The sequence below is a fragment of the Ambystoma mexicanum genome, chromosome 5p (assembly GCF_040938575.1).
Source record: "Ambystoma mexicanum isolate Mex_15411 chromosome 5p, UKY_AmexF1_1, whole genome shotgun sequence".
Classification (NCBI taxonomy): domain Eukaryota; kingdom Metazoa; phylum Chordata; class Amphibia; order Caudata; family Ambystomatidae; genus Ambystoma; species Ambystoma mexicanum.
In genome coordinates this window covers 269,884,103-269,901,536 of record NC_090930.1, presented here as the reverse complement: position 1 = coordinate 269,901,536, position 17,434 = coordinate 269,884,103, and positions in this window count along the sequence as shown.

Genomic DNA, 17,434 nt, shown 5'->3' with positions numbered 1-17,434 from the left:
CCCAATTGAAGTTCAATAAACACCCTTGAACTGTGATCACGTGTGTCTTACTGTTTGATACCATGCCTTCCTTACATCATCCACCGGAGTTGCGCCTGCTGAGGTGTTATTTGGGCGATGTCCCAGAGGTCTCATTCCACACCATGTTTCTCGGAAGTCTATTTAGATTGACAATTAGACTGTATGCAATGAAAGGACAAGGATCAATGAACTTAGAGAATAAACACAGTTGATTACATGGCCAAAAGATGGCGATTGGTGACTTTGTGCTGGTGCGTACATGCTGGCCAACTGGCAAGCTCAGACGTACATATGAACCTCATTCTTTTCATGTAGTTGACAAAAAAAGGGCCAATGGTGATGGCCTCCGATGGATGTGACACAGTGACCAGAAATTCCAGTTTCTTCAAGAGATTCTGGTGATGAATGCAATAATGTTAGTACACCACGGAGTGGACTGTGAGAGGTCAATAATGCAAGGCGGACAACTGCTTCCAGTTTTCTTAATATTTTACTTTTTTTAAACATCTTTTTATTATTTTATAACATATAATACAACAATCAAACAACCCCCTCCATTGCCCCTCCTCCCATCCTCTACCAGAGCACCGATATTCCCTCATTTTCGTCCCTCTCCCCGCAAAAGAATCATCCATGAAGATCCAACAGTTTCAGCCTTTACGGGCATCACTGCTCTCTGAATTCTCTTTTTAGGTATGTCAACGTTTCTCCCCATTCAGCTTCAAAATTCTCCAGATTGTTATTCACCGGGTATGTGACCCACTCCATAGCTACCAACTCCCACATTTTCCTCAGCCATTCCTGCTCCATTGGGATTTCGGGCCCCTTCCATCTCTGAGGGACATCGCTGCTAATGTAAACATAACCTTCGCCTTGGCTCGTCCCTTCCCCATTCCCCCTCCTCTTGACCTTAGTGCCCCCATTAGGATCATCTGGGGGTCCCGTCCCTCTCCCTCTCCAAACGCCTGTTCCTGTGCTAAAATGATGCTGCTCCAGAAAGGCCTGATTTTGGGGACTTCCCACCAAATGTGGGCTGCCGTCCCCTCCTTCCCACACCCACTGCAACATTCTTTAGACGTTGCTGGGTAATCGCATGCAGACGGGCAGCGGTGTAGTGCCATCCAAAAATATACTTGTACCAAGCCTCTTGTAATTGTGCCACCCTTGCCCACTTCGGCAATCCCCTTCACAGCCTCACCCATTCCTCTCTCTCTATTCTCGTCCCCAGGATCTGTTCGCATCTGCCCATGTAAGCCCAGTTAGCTTTTGGGGCTGCGTCGCCTAGGAGTTTGTAGAGATCTGAAATTAGCCCTCTAGACCCCTCGTGCGTAAGGAGGAACCTTTCAAACTGCATTGTTCTGATCCTGGAACATGTCCCTAATGACTCTACATCCCCCTTCCTCCACTTCCTAAAAGCCCCTTTTTCCAACCATGGGGTAAAGTCCCTATTGTGGAATATCAGGGTAAAAGGGGAGGGGTACATTGTGATCCCCAACTTCCTCACTTCCCCATCCCAGATGTCCGCCAGATCCTTTGTTATGGCGCTTAGATATCGATGTAGTGGCCTAAGGTGGCGCGGGAGCCAGAGGACCTCCCCCAAATGATGCCGGGCCACCGCCCTAACCATTTGAACCCACTGTTTCCTATACTCTTCTGAGAACCACTCCTTGATCACTCTCAACTGCGCTGCCTCATAGTACCGGTGAAAATCCGGTAACCCAAGGCCCCCGTCCCCCCTCAAGACCGTCATTAAGCGTCTGGCCAGCCGTGGTCTCTTGCCCTCCCAAATGAATTCCTTTGCTGCCGTATCTAGTTCTCTAAAAAAGCCAGAGGGAACCAGGAGCGGGCCGGCCTGAAAGAGGTAAAGCAGCTGGGGCAGGATCACCATTTTAAGCGCTACCCCCCCAACCAAGATATTCTGGGGGCACTCCACCTTCAGAGGTCCTTTTTAATTGCTTTCATCTTGGGTATGTAGTTCGCCGCGTGCCACCACTCCAGAGCAGGGGTAATTTTCACCCCAGATATCTTATTCCCCCAGGGCTCCACTTAAAGGGATATCCCTCCTTAAATTCTGCGGCCTCCTTGAATTCTAAAGATAAGTTCATGAGCTCTGACTTCTGCCAGTTGACACGCAGAGCCGACACCTCCGCAAACTTGGACAGAAGGTCCATGCTCACCTTAATGGACCCCCTAGGATAGGTAAGGGTAAGGAGCATATTATCGGCGAAAGCCGCCACCTTGTGCTGACCTCCTCCAAATGGTATACCCCGAATGACCTTCGCCTCCCGGATCGCCTGCAGTAGGGGCTCCAGGTAAATTGCATAGAGCAAGGGGGAGAGCAGGCACCTCTGCTTGGTACCACGCCTTAAGCTAAATGGGCTTGATGTTGCACCATTGACCAGGATACGTGCGGAAGGGCTTTGGTAGTTGGCCCGGACCATTCTGATGTAATCTTTGCCCAATCCCATCCTCTCCATAACTTGGAACAAAAAAAGACCACTCCACCCTGTCGAACGCCTTTTCCGCATCTAAAGCTAGGAAGACCGCCGGGGTGGCAGTTTTCTGTGTTTTTTTCTACAAGGTGGGCTACATGTCTGATGTTATCTGACATTTGTATTCCCATTACAAACCCTGTTTGATCCGGGTGGATCAAAGCCGGGAGGTGCCCCTCAAGCTGCTTCGCCAATATTTTAGTGTACAGTTTCACGTCTGTATTAATGAGCGCGATGGGCCTGTAAGAAGTACATTCTTCCGGGTCCTTCCCAGTCTTTTGGATGAGCGTAATTTTGGCTTCCTCCATCGTCGGAGTGATTTGACCAGTTGCCTTGAAAGAATTAAACAACTGAGTGAGATGCAGGGTTAGAATTTGGGAAAAGGTCCTGTAGAAAGATGCTGGATAGCCACCTGGCCTTGGAGCCTTATTGCGGGGCAACAACGCTATAGTGGCCCTCACCTCATCTTCTGTGAGGTCTCAACCCAACTCCTCCCTGGCCTTTCGGGAGAAACTGAAGATGGGCAGAGCCTCAAGAAAGTCCCTCTGGGGTTGGGGCGGGAGTCCTGTGAAGAGTATAGTGTGCTGTCAAATCTGGCTAAACGTCCTTTTATTTCCTCTGTGTGGGTGAGTCTGTTCCCGCCCTTGTCCTTCATGGCCATGATCACGTTCTGTTCCCTAGCCCCCCTCAGGAGACGCGCTAACAAAGAATCAGCCTTGTTGGCCTTCGCGTAGTACTTTTGCCTGACCATGAGCATAGCCCCTTCTGCTTTTTTGGTCCTCAGTACCCCCAGCTGGCCTTCAGCTAGCCTATACACCCTGAATGCTTTCCTGGTAGGAGCCTCCCCCATCCTTAGCTGTGCTGTCTCTACCTCCCTTTCCATTGTGCCTCAAACTGCCGCATTTGCTTATTCCTTTCCGCTTTCAGGACGATAAGTTCAGCCCTCAATGTTGCCTTGAAGGCATCACACCTTGTACCCAGACTTGTGTCTGTACTGTTGTTCATCTCAAAGAAAGCCCTTATTTTAACCCCGATTTCTTCCCGAACCACCTGGTCCCTCAGTAGTTCTTCTGGAAATGTCCACTTCCACACCTCTGGGCTTCGCCTCACCAGGCCCATCCTCATCTGCACTATTTTATGATCTGCTATGCCCATGGGGCCTGTCTCCACCATCTCCACCCTTCCCACCAGACTCGCCGATACCCATATGTAATCGACTCTAGATTGGGTCCCATGAACCCCAGAGAGAAATGTGTGGCCCTTCTCCCCACCGCGCAGAGCCCTCCACACATCCCTTAGCCCCGCTCCTTCACCCACTCCTGGAGTAGGGGTGAGGCCACCGCTCCTCCCCCTGCACCATCGTGTGCTGTCCGGTCCAGGCGTCTGTCCCATGCCAGATTTAAGTCTCCCAGCATAATAACTTGCCCCCTTGTGAAATTCTCCAGGACTCCCAAGGTCTTGCGCAAGAAGCAATCCTGTCCCGTGTTCCAGGCATACACTGTAACTATAGTATAGGGCATACTCATAAGCTCCCCTCTTACCAGAACATACCTTCCATTCTTATCCCGGAGGACATCCTGCATTCTGAAATCAATACTTCTCCCTAAGGCCAGCGCCCCCCCCCCCCCCCCGCTTTCATGGGCCCTGAGGCGAAGTATATCTGCGTGAAGCCCCTCAGACGCAAGCGGCCCTGGTCCTTTCTCAGTAGGTGTGTCTCTTGAAGAGCAGGAACAAAAAGGGCATGCGTCTTAGTAAACCTTTCTAATTTAGCCTGTTTGAGGGGGGTATTGAGCCCCCTCACATTATGCGTTATCCATCTGAACCCAGCAGGAAAATTCTGGCTAGGCCCTACTTTTTGCCCCCTCGTCCCTCTCCCGGGAGCGAGACCCGCCCTCTGCTGCCCCACTCCCTCCTCCCTCCACCCCCTCTTTTGCGGTATCATGCCCTCTGCAGGCCCTGCTTGCCCGGCTACTCTGGTCCTTATCTCCCCCCCACCCCACTCCCTCCCGCACCTCGGTACCCAACTTGGAGTGCACCCGGCCCCTCCTACACCCCTCTCCGTACTTGTCGGTCCTTACTTGTTCCAACATGTTTTCTACTCCACCCACCTTGGCTCTACATTTTGCCCGCTCCCCACCACTCCCTTCAGAATATCTTCCAAGGCTTAGGCCCACTAATTCAACCGGATCCATTCCCCCCTTCCTTTGCCCCCTCCCGGTCATCCTTCCCCCTCCCCCCGGGGGGACCCTGAGTGTGGCTCGCCTCCTGTTCCTTTCCCCTATAGTCGACCATACCCATGGTTTAGCCCTTTCCCTTTGCCCTGAGATGACTGAGGCCCGCCTTCTGAGGCCTCCCTTTCACCTTCGAGCTACATTTGCCGCCTCCTGGGGCGTAGTTGCCCGCCTCTGGATCCCCTCCCATTCGAACAGTAAACCGAAGGGGAATGTCCATTTATATTTTATTCCTTTCCTGGTTCACTTCCTCAGGACTGGGCCCATGTTCCTTCTTTTCACCAGCGTGCTGTTCGCCAGGTCCTGAAACAAGGAAATCTCTTGCCACTTATAGTGTACTGGTTCACGCTGCCTGGCCGCACGTAACACCACCTCCTTCTGTCCATATCTGGCAAATGTGGCCAGGACGTCACGCGGCCTGGCGTTGGGGCCCCGGGAGGGTCGACCGACTCTGTGCACTCTGTCCAGTTCTATTGATTCTGGGCCCCCCTCTCCCAAGAGATCTGCGAAAATACTCTGGATTTCCCCCTTCAGTTCCCATTCCGCCACCGATTCTGGTAAGAGTTTAATCCTGATGTCGACCCTTCTAGATCTATTTTCAAGGTCCTCCACTTGGGCTTCCAAGTTCCGCGTCGCAATGTCCAGCCGATCAATCGCCTCACTGTTTGCCGTTGTGTCCTTCTCAGTTTCCTGCAGCCCTCTGTCCAGTAAATCCGTTCTCTCCCCTAACTGGGCCATTTCTTGTTTCAACTCTCCTAGCGCCACACTCAAATCGGATCTTATCAGCTGGAATTGGTCCTGAAAGGTTTTAGCTAAAGACTCTCTCAAGGCCTGTTTTTCCCATCTGAGGTCCTGCCTCGTCATTTGTGCGAGTCCACATCCCCTTCCTGCTCCTGCCGCTCTTTCGGCTGTCCATTGCCATCTCTATTTGGCTCCCTGGCCTCCATTGCTGGCCACAGTGTGGGGAGGGTACCTTGGGGGTCCCCTGCGCGCTGACCAGTCTTCGCCATTTTCCCCTTGGCCCTGGAAGACATCTAATATCGTGGCGAAACCCTTCCAAGTTGTGAGCCCTCCACAGCTCAGAGCTGGCTGCCACACACGCGCCCTCCAGTTGGTGAGTGCACACAAGCCCAATGGCCCTCCCCCTCTCTTATGTCTCTGAAGAATCCCCCCTATAAATTGCCCGTTGCTAGATGATTACCGTTGGGTGTTGTCCTTAGCCAGCCAGGCGCTGTGCCTGGCCGGCTCCTTTTCTGGCTCAGGGTGATTAATCTGCCCACCCCACCAGAGGCGCTCCCAGGTCCAAACTCAGTGTTTACCGTTGATGGGGGTTACAGTCCTCGCCGCTCACGGCACTTTCTCCGGTGGCAATGATCACTTCTGAGTGCTGCGCCACAGCCTCCGGGAGCTACCCTACCACCTGGGCACAGTAACACACTTCTTCCTTGTAGAGGCCTCTCACAGGAACCATGGGCGCCTCGCCTATCACTAGCGAGTCCTGGTCCCCGTTGAACCTCCCCACACTTCTAACCGGCCTCGAAGGATGTTCTGTGCAGAGCGGCCGTGTCACCCCCGGGCGCCCGCAGAGGCTGACTGTTAGGCAGAATCTTGAGCAGTGCCCTTAGGGACCAATGCACAAAATTAAGACTACAAGTGGTAATACAATTTCACCTTTGGTACAAGCCTGTACTACACAGAAAGAGTGGAAGCAATGGCTGAGCAGCCAGACTTATCTCAAGAGCAAATGAGCAGTAGTAGAGATTACACAAAGGACTACAATTACTGTGACTCAAGCAAACACTGACTCAGGGTCAAGATTTCTGGTTAAAAAAAGTACATTTATTTTTAAGCCATCTGTTCACAAAACACTTCACTTCTATTAAAATAAAACCACACTTCAAATACACTACACACAACCAATTCCCCTTGTGTAGATAAATTCAAGGTAAGTACATTGGGATTTGACAGACCGGTGTTGTGAAACAAAGACGTTACCGGGAGTACATATGAGATCACTTTTTGACAGTAATGACAGTTCGGTCTTACTAAAGATAAGCGTACCCGCGGGAAGAAATGTAACCGTAGTCAAACACACTTAGCACCAGAATTCACACAATAAAATTGGGGATAAAAATCATAGGCAATACTTTTGTCAAGGCCGATAGAATCAGAGGACACCTTCTAACCAGTAGATAAAAGTCAATAGGCCTGCGCCAGTGTCAAGTGTAACAGGGGTCCCGTTGCCGAGGATCACACGGTTAGTATAGTTCACGATTCGAGATTGCCAGGAGTACTTAGATATCGTCACGAAAGGGAGGCAAAAGTTATAAGAAGGAAGGAAGAAAAGGACAAGCCTTTGGTGAGGAAGAAGGGTTCACCCGAATTCCTCGAAGTTGGACACAGTACCTTATTCCTTAAGGAAAGCTGGTGCCACGGCAGTTGTTCCTGGTAGTTCCTGCAGACTCACGGTTCCTGGAGCTTCAGTCGTGGAGACAAGAAGGAGGATGTCTGGAGCGATCTGCACTACCCAGGGATGTGGCCAGCAGCAGCGAAACAACGGTGAATAAAAGGTGTGCTCCTTTAAAACAGGAGAGGTTCTTCAGATGGCTATCCGGACCACTACAGCAGTGTGCAGCGATTTCGAACACGAAGAGGATCCTCTGGCTGTGGAAGATGAGCTGGTTGATCCCACCAGGCTCAAGGGAAGAAGACTCCGGACTGGATCTTCTCTTGTCGTTGAAGGGTAGGTAGCTCAGGACTGCAGCAAGGCTTCATCGGGACTCAGTAGTTGCAGCAGCCGTCTTCTTCTCTGCTTCTCTTCGGTTCTTTGCAGTGCCAGTGGCGACTCTGACTTCCAGCCCAAGAGTCCTGCCTTTTATGCCAAAATACCCCATTCACCCAACCTGGCTGTCAATCACTCAGCAGGGGGATTGTCCGGCCGGGACAACCACCTCAGCCAATCGACACAAAGTGCGACTTGGGTCTCCAAGGAGACCCTGTGCAGGGGGTGACTAAACCCCTTCCTCACATTCAGCCCACCTAGACACCCAGACGCCAAAGGAGGGCTTCTGGACAGAAGCCCGCCAAAGGTCGGCAAACAAAGAAGGCAAACCTGGTTTGGCACGAAAAGTAAAACACAAGAAGGACTTTAACAAAAAGAAATGGCGACTAAACCCGACCAGAGCCAAAATAAAAAGTATTTGATCAAGTGGGTTTATGTTCGAGGCTAATATAATAGCCTAAAACAGTACCACGTTAATATTGTATAATCGTGGTAGAAAAATTAGGGTAGATACCACTGCCACCAGCCAAGTCTTAATGTTAAGAGAGTAAAACAAAGCTCAGAGAGATACAGACAAAAAGGGTTAGGAATTAACCCTTTCCAATACTCCATGTAAGATGGGGTGTACTGGGTCTGTAGTTTAGAGTGACTATATAAAGTTAATGGCAACTTTACCTGTTTCTGGGGGATAGTAGTCAGCCCCAGAAAAATGGAGTCAGTTGGAAGTCTCAAAGATAACCCTGTGTAACTGCACTGAAGGTGCTGTGTAATACACACAAAAAGTGGGGCTCATGGAGTGGTGTAGCTCCAGAGCCCAAGATCACATAAAAAGTAGAAATACACATGGCAAAGCACATGTAAGAGTGGGAAAAAGGCTCACACTCTTACCAGGTGGAAGAAATAAACCCCAGAAGCTGAGGGACTCACTAGGTGAGGGAAATTAGCCATAAATGAGAATTCTCCCTAACACCGACACTCTCTGCGCCCCACGCTGAGTATTGGCCCAGGTGTGCTGCTTTGCGGGGACACGCTTCTCCGCCTCTGGGGGGGCCGAGGGCACCCCCACGAAACCCTGATGGGGGCCTCCTCCTCCCCGCCCCACCCGATGCCTACTCCTATCCCGGGGTGTCAGTGCCTCTTACCCCCGCTCCTGGGTCGTGTAGTATTGTTCCCGTGCTGGGCCCTCGGGGGCTCCACCAATCCTGGCCTCCTCCTGCTACGCTGCCTGCCCTCTGCCAGTTGAAGTCTTCCCTCGGGGGGGGGGGGGTATCTCCTTCCCCCGGGCACGCTGTTTGGCCATGCTGCTCACCCCAGCCTCTGGAGCTCGCCACCAATCCTCCCGGGTGCTCCTCCAAGTCTGCTGTGCCGGACACCCGCAGAGTCCAACTGAGGCAGGGATCCTGCACCGAGTCGCTAGTCCTCCTTCTGAGCTCCACTGTGTCAGCCCTGCTTCTCTCTTTCCCCTGCCGATGAGGCTCCACTCCTGCCGGATCTCCCCTTCGCGCATGGACTCCCACGCCGCGCACCGGTCAGGCAGTCCCCCGCGCCTGCAGTCTCCTCACCTCATCCCAGCCCGGGGGTCCGGGACGCTGCAGCGGGGCTCACCTCCGGTCTTCCCGTCTCCGCAGCGGTGCCGGCGTGCAACTGCTTTGATCTGATCTGTTCACTTTTTGGGGGAGGCCTTTCCAAGTCCAAGGGGCCCTTCCACGTTGCCCAGCACACACTCCTCTCCTCGCCGGCGAGCTCCGATCTGGTGGCCGCGCCTCCTAATTCGCGGGCACCGTCGGGAAACTTCCCGCTGCCTCCACAGGGCACCCTCGTACCCCTGCTGTGCTCCTCAGGATCGCTGCGATCCAGCTCAGGCCTCCTGCACCTGGGGGGATGGTGGGACCTCCAGATGAAATGCCTGGGAGCAGATGTCGGCACGTCTACTCAGTGCCGGCGGCCATCTTGGAATCCCCTACATTTTATTTTAAACAGAAATTGCAACGAAAACCTAACTAAGCCTACTCTACCAGGGGATTCCCCACCTATTCTAGGATCTAAGGGAAAATCTCCTAGCATATAAAAAACTGGCCCTCACAGTAAACAACGGAACACACAAAGCAAAACATAAACAACATAAATAAAAGATTGCCAAATGACCAGTGTTCTTAGATAACTTCCACTTATCCTGGGTAGATCTCATTCCCCAAGAATGTCCAAAGCCAATTTCTCCCAAAGAAAAATAAAGTCTGAAATAATTTCTTGAAAGTCCCAAAGAAACAAAAATCACCCAAACAAAACTCCACTGGTAACAGTTCCTTTTTCGATGGTTGAAAAGTTCCTCTTCCCATTTCCACAAAGGAAAACAGCACCAATGGTAATCCTGGATTACCTCCTTCCAGGATAGGATTGACAAAGTTAAAACAAAAACATAACTTCTGCTTCAACAACAGCTCTCCTTTTCAACAACAGCTCTCCTTTTGTAACTTCTGCAACATCTTTGATATAACTTGTTAGGATGCTTCTTCTAAAGGGGTTGCTTTCTCCTTGACAACTCCCTTCTACAAATGGTAATGTGAATGCTGGTCCTTTGCTTCACAGTCTACTACTGCTTCAACTAGATTCAAGATAACGTGTTCTGACAGTGTTATAGACAACCAGTTCTACTGATTCTGCTACAACTTGAAATGGTTAAGAATTTGTCAGGCAACTTCAGACAATACTCATAGACCTTTACAGGTATGCAAGGCACTCTTCTTTCCTATGCCATAAGAAAGGGCAGCCTCTTTACCTCTTATGTCTGTCTTACAGCTACCACTAGAATCTGTCTTGGCTTCTAGATCGCTTTTCAGTTTCAGATTCACAGATTTTTAATCAGTACGTTTAACAAGAACCCAGCTCCATTTCCCAGCTTCATGTTTTCAGTAGTTACCCCAAAGCTGCATTGCCACTCCTTCAACCTCGGATAACCCTGTCACCCTTGTTTCAGAGGAGAATGGGTTGATAACAGTTTCAACAACTTCAAAACATCGGTGCATAAGACTTAATAGGGAAGGTTTTACTTTGGAAGGGGTGGCCGTGGTAATGCTTGTTCTTCTTGTGTCTTCGGCAACTTCTGCAACTACTACGTAATTGTTCTGAATGTTACAAGCATATGTTTCACTTTAGAAACAAAATTTGGTACACGCGACTTCTCTTTGATGGTGAATTTCAATTGGAAGACTTGCGTTCCCTTATTCATGTAGAGTTCTGCTTCAGTGTGAATTGGGAATCACAATTACTCACACGTGACCTTTCTTTGATGGACATAAATCAAAGAAAGGTCATGTGGTTAGCAGAAAAGAGCCACATGAAAATATCCAGAAGAGACTTGATTGGAGAGAATCCTTTTGGATAGAACATTTAGGGACTCTTGCACCAAAAGGTTTAAATGAGAAAGTGAACTTTGCCTGTTACCTCTAGACTTAATGTCGATCATTGTGAATGGTATTGTATCCATTGTGACTGTTTGAGTATGTACTGGTGATCTATGATGCTTACAAATACTTGTCAGAATCCGCCTTGGTTTTGCCCACGAAGTGCAGCCGACGAATTCTACCTAACAATATAACCCTGTGTATGGATATTATAGCCAATACCAAGGGATCTATTATTTGGAAGAATGGACCCAACGTGATCTGCACATCATCTAAGAGAACCGGAAAGGAAATGTAACGCTCAGCTGGTATCCACGGGGACGCCACCCAGCCTGTTCTGACCTCTTACAACCTCAAACCCTTCCCTGGAGGCTATTCGACTGGACACTGGGCCTGAAACACAGGGTTGGTAGAGGTTAACTCCCTATTGTCTCTGTGTGCTTGAACCCCTTCTTCACCAGGGTCCAACCCTTCCCTTTGATCCAAAGCTCACCTTGTTTTCTCGGATAATATGCTCTCCGTCCTGCTTTCAGCGCAGGGGCGTGTTGATTGATGCAGGCTCGTTGCTGCCTAGTTACTTCACTGGCAAGAGTCCGACAGGTAAGTATAATGAGTCTTTTGAACATGTTCTCTAACTTCGTTCCTTTCCTTCCTTAGATGATGGCCGGTGTCCGGGGATGGCGGCGTGCTGCTGAGATGAGTAGCGCTGAAGGTGAGTGAGAGCACGATGCGCGAAGCACCCCTTTCGTATTTGCATTGAACTGAGTTCTTTTTCTGTGTCTTTTATGTGCTGCAACGTTTTCAACGTGGATGCCGGTTATGAAGAACAAATGCGGTGGGTAAGCGCGGTATGCGGCGCCTCTAGATGTTTCCATGCTAACCTGGAGTGTCTTTTCCCTCTTGCAGATGGATGAGGAGTTCCGGAGACAGAGTTCCCCAGAGCGGCTGGGATTCAGGTAAGCGTTTGAAGCTTGTACAGTATTTAAAAATAAGCGAAGATTTGCAGAATGCTTACTAATGCCTTTTTTCTGTTATTTTCCCTTTTCCTTAGGAAGCGGCGTGCCGGGATGGGAATGACACCGCCGAAGATGCCTGCAGAACAGAAGGAGCGATGAATGATGGGCAGAAGCACCGCAAGGTAAGGCTGTTCCTAACAGTGTTCTTGTTCTTGCAGGAGCTGAGCGAGAAAGATGCAGACCTACTGGAGACCGATCCGAACACAGTGAGTGTCACGCTGCAGGTGCAGAAAACGCAAAGCATGTTTCTCAGCCTGGGTGTGTCTTAAATAGTCCCTGGGTATCCCAGGTGCCTCTGGGCTGAACCACACCCAAAAGACTAGGCCACACATGCAGTTCTGGGAACCGAAATATGTGGGGGCATCCATCTTGTCCCCATCAATGCACTACAAGTCCAATCCCCAATGTTATCCGATGTGAGTGAGTGAGTCTGGTGCCACAAGCGCCAAGTCTGACTCCAAGTGGGTCTTTGGAGGGATGGAGAGGCCCTTGAGGGCCATGTAGATGATTGTGGCCTGGCTCCAGCCTGACATCTTGGAGGGCTGGGGACATGAGGGGCAGGAATCATGACAGGAAAAGAGCAGTTTTAGCTGGACAATGAAAACAGATGTTGTAAACAGTGAAACTACAACAAAACAGGATCAACCAACCTGTGGCAACAGATAATTCCTGTACAGCAAGGAATGGGAAGAGGAGTCAAGACAATCAAATGGAATTCAAGATGGATCTGGGCAATCTAAGGCAAGGGTACAATAATCTAAATGTTACAGGTGTAGCAGATATGATAGATGAGAATAGGGTTAGCTTTAGTTGGAGAGCCTTACCATGTCTTGAGGGGGGAGGATCTTGATGCACTACCGAATAATCCACTTATAGCCAAACCTCAGAAGCACTATGGGACCAGAGCCATTCCCTACGGCACGAGTACGTCTAAGGGCAGGAAGTCCTTTCTTTACCTGACGGCACGAGGACGCTCCTAGTGTACCCCCAAAAGTAAGCGGAAGTCTCTAGTCCGTATGGGGCACACACAAGGAGAACCTACCGGGTTTGTCCAAGTGGAATGCAGATGGTACGTTCCGTGAAAAGTGAAGAGATGTAAACAAAAGTGTGTGATCCAGGGAAACCGGCTGGGAGTCTGTCTTATGATGAGGCAAGCCAGTAACAGAGTTCCTTAGCGCGGTGATAAACGGGAAGAAAAGACGAATCCAGGAAAACAGTCCGAGTCGGCAACCAGGAAGTCAGCAATTCCAAACGAGGTAACAGGCAAGGAGCAGGCAACAGGAGTCCAAATAAACCAGGCAAAAGTTCAAGAACACAGAGTAGGTCAGATAACAAGAGCAAGGAAAGAACGTACTTCAACAAATTCAGAAGCAGTGAATGAACATTCGGGAGGAGTTAAAAAAGGAAAGCATAGGTCACATGATTTGGACGTAATGTGTGCGTGCGTGCAGAAGCTGTTGTGCCTGCCCTAGTCTCCATGGCAACCGCCACCTTCGCTTTAACTGTTACGTGTGTCTTTGAATGAGGGGTACGAACCAGCAATGGTTTTCTCATGTATTTTGACAGGGCAAGAATGCAGATGTTATGATGGGAATCTGAAGGGGCGGAACAGCGATACGAAACAGGAAGACTTAATGGACCTGGTGTGCCGTCCGCATTCCTGACAATACTTTGGTGAAGAATGGTAGATTACACTCAATATGACATACTGCTATCAACAAGAAAGAAATTTCCGGTATACACAAGCTTACATGTCTTTTTAAGGTGTATGAACTGTTAGAAAGGTAGTTATTGATATACTAACATAAGGTCTATGCTACCAGCCAAGAAGCGCTACGCGATAATATTTTCTATGGTACGTAAATCTGTTCTATAATACAACAAGGGAAGGACGTAGGAACAGCATATTAATGTAAAACGTCCGCATGCGTACCACAATCGGAACATGAATTAATGAATTCATATCTATTGTGCCTTACCAATTAGGCTCCTTATAAGGTTACTAGTGTACATTTGCAATAAGAGTCAAACTATTTGAATTATTGTACAAATATTTAAATTGTATTTACTAGGGCAATGTAATAAATAAAGAAACAATTTAGTCGCTTTGCGACAATCATTAATATGAATGCGCTTTAGAGCATATAACTATACTTCATAGGTATCATTCATGCTACATGGGTAATATAACGCCACTATACCTGTTGAATACAGGCACCAGTAATACAGTTTAATTAACACACAAGCGATCGTTTCCCGTTCCCGTTTCCGTGGGTATACAGGACCCGAGGCGCCGACACGTCACGTCAGCATGCAGGCTGCCGTAACGCCTCGCAGGATCGCCTTGACAATGAACGTAACAATTTAACAATAGAAGCGCGTGTTCACGGGCGGCTTCATTTCTACAGCAGACGCCGCAGGAGGAAGGTAAGCCGTATACGGTTTAGTTCACAGACACACGGATGGGAAACAGGACTCTGACAGTAACAGCAACCTTATTTTTGCAGCACTCTACTTACATGGGCAAGCACAACTTTAAAGTCGGTAAGGTAAAAAACCTTCTTTTGATTACACCAATGTGCACTTTAAATATATTAAGCATCATACGTTAGGAGTATAGATAGATACATATGTTTTCTTTCTTCGTTCTTTTTGATAGAATTACAGCAACACGGCTGAGAGATAAAGGTACATTTCAATCTAATTCAAAAGCCATGAGATTACAAAACACAATTGAATGCATAATGTTCACAATAGTATTTTGTTTTTCTTTCTTGACTTCTAACTCATTCTGAAACTGTAAATGGACATGACTGACGATGGAGAATCGCTCTGAAATGGATAGGCTCTCTAGCCATGTTTAGACTTGGGAACTGCTTCCCTAAATATTGTTAACTAACTTCTAATAGATGACCCATGTTGAAGGAATAAAATAATTTACTTTTACAACTAAGGAACCATAAGAATTACTCATCTCTGATTACAAAGAAGGGTTGTATATACATTGGAACATTATTGAAATTAAAGTTATTGCTATCGAAACAACAATGAGCTCGATCTGAGCGTTTGTGAGAGCACCAGACTTAGCTGGGTGAGCCCATTCAGCTTTTTGTTGGGTTTCTGTATTTTGTGGATCCTGCTGTCAGAGGATCATCATACAGCCTGGTAGCTCCTCTTACTGATATTTAAATTCTTGATAAAGTTTTGAACATTAAGCAACTCGTGTGGTGCCCACCTCTATCTTCACCCTTGGCCAAGTTCAACACAGTTCCAAGGCAACACAGTTTTAGGAAAGCAAAACTCCGGAATCCCTTCCACAAGCATAATGTCAATATAAAAAGGAAATATCAGGAAGCTTTTAGTCTTCCAACTGGACAACTCAGGGTTCCCTTCCCCAAGTCTGATGGTTATCAAGAGTCGTTTTCCTGCTTTCACCACAGCAAGCTTCCTTGTTGACATAAAGGAGTTCTCAAGGCGAAGTTTCAGACCACACGGTCCACTCATTACAGGTCACACAACCAGGAACTTAACATTTGATTTTCCATCATCCTTGGTTCAAAAGTAGTAGTTCCCTGGTCTTGGCGCAGTTTCAGACCACCCTGTCCACCCATTACAGGTCACACAACCAAGAACTTTCAAGTTTCCTTCAAAGTTCAATAATAGACTTAACAGCCAGTTTCTTAAGGTGCAGCTTCACAATTATACTACATTTGTATCTTTCCTTCAGTTTTATTTTGATTTTTACTTCAATGTTCATGAAGTCTTGTTCATCTTATGCCATTTCATTCAGATACATAGTTCAGTTTGTTATCTGTGTTGCTTTCAATAAATTAAATATCTCTTGGCTTCTGCCTTTCAATTCTGTATTCAAATAAAGGTCAGTTTACTTGCTGTATTCCAAATAGTGTTCAATAAATGGGAATTCTGTTCAGTTCAATCAATATGGTATTCAAAATCAGTTCTTTTCACTTGTTTTATTCAATTCAATATTCAATAGGTGCAACATGGTCCTTTTCATTCATTGCGATATGTTGCTTTTACTTGTTTCATTTCATTCAGTATTTTCCATTCCATTCAGTTTGGGGTTCAATAGAAGTAACGTAATCTGATTAATTCAATGTGAGACGTTAGGTTAACTCATTTAATTCAGTTCGGTATTCAATAGTAGTAACATATTCAGTTTCATTCACTGTGGCACATTACTTTCACTCAGTTAATTCGGTTTGGTTATATTGCATTGGCCGCTATTATCTGTACTGCCTCCGTTGATCACCCCGGGTATTATAAGTGTCCCTGACACTTACCTGTTAAGGATTTCAATCAGGCGACGCACACCTGAGTCTCGGCCTAGTATGCAGTGCACAATTGAAATGCTTATGTTTTTATGTAAGATTCAATATTGAGATGGTACACCACTCATATAACACACCCCTTTTCAAATTCCCCCGGGTCACAATGGACCATGAACCAGGCTGGTTGATAAAATATAATATTTATTTATTTATTAGAAAATTAAAAGAAATCATACCATTTTTAATATGGGGCAGCAATCACCAATGGGGTTATAAGAACAATAGGAATGTAGGCAATGCACTTAGTTAACCTTCTATTGACACATCTACAAAACACCAGGGAATAGGAGCACTTTTGATTTTAGGTAAGATAGAACTTGAGTTAGAATTTCCCCCTGCAATTTTCCCTCAACCCACAAATAATCAATTCTAAGTGAATAAACAGAAGCAGCAGGTAATCAGGAATGACAAATGGAAAACAAAATTGAAATCCGACCTTCCCTCCCCAAACAAGAAAGAAAAACGTATTTTAAACCCTGCAAATGCTAAAAACGGCACTCGGAAATGGATGAATAAATGAATGAATGTGTGTAAAAACCTTGAAACAAATATTATTCCTCACTACAGCAACCATGTAGAAGTACAAACAATCACAAGCAATCACAATACAAACAATCAAAAGCAATGTATAACCAAGAGCATACAGTTTGAAAATGAGTGGCAGGTTTTTAAAACATGTTGTAGCAATTGACACGTTGGAAACTTGCAAACTTTTGCAATTCCCTTCTGAAATTACCAAAACGAGTGAGTTATGCAAGATAGAGTGAGGTGCGTTTTGAGTAAAATGGAGCGGTGAAAAAGGAAAGGAAATCAGTTTTGACAAGAACAGTTTTACTCTACACTAGAGCATTCAAAGAGGGACACAGTAAGCTCCAGGGTTGATTTGAGAATTCAACCATAGCTCCCCAGCGCCCGCCCTGGCGGAACCAGTCCGATCACTCGAAATAGGATTAATAGCTTAGGATTTACACAAGGCAGAATTACTACAGAGATGGCGCTAGCAGTAGAAATCAAAGGCAGGGTGGCAATAATGATTGTGACAGTTTTACAAGTTATCAGGGTAAAAATAGGATGACTTAGAGAGGGGAACTAAGGACAAGGCAAGGCAAGGTATAATATGGTTTTCTATGGTTCCTATT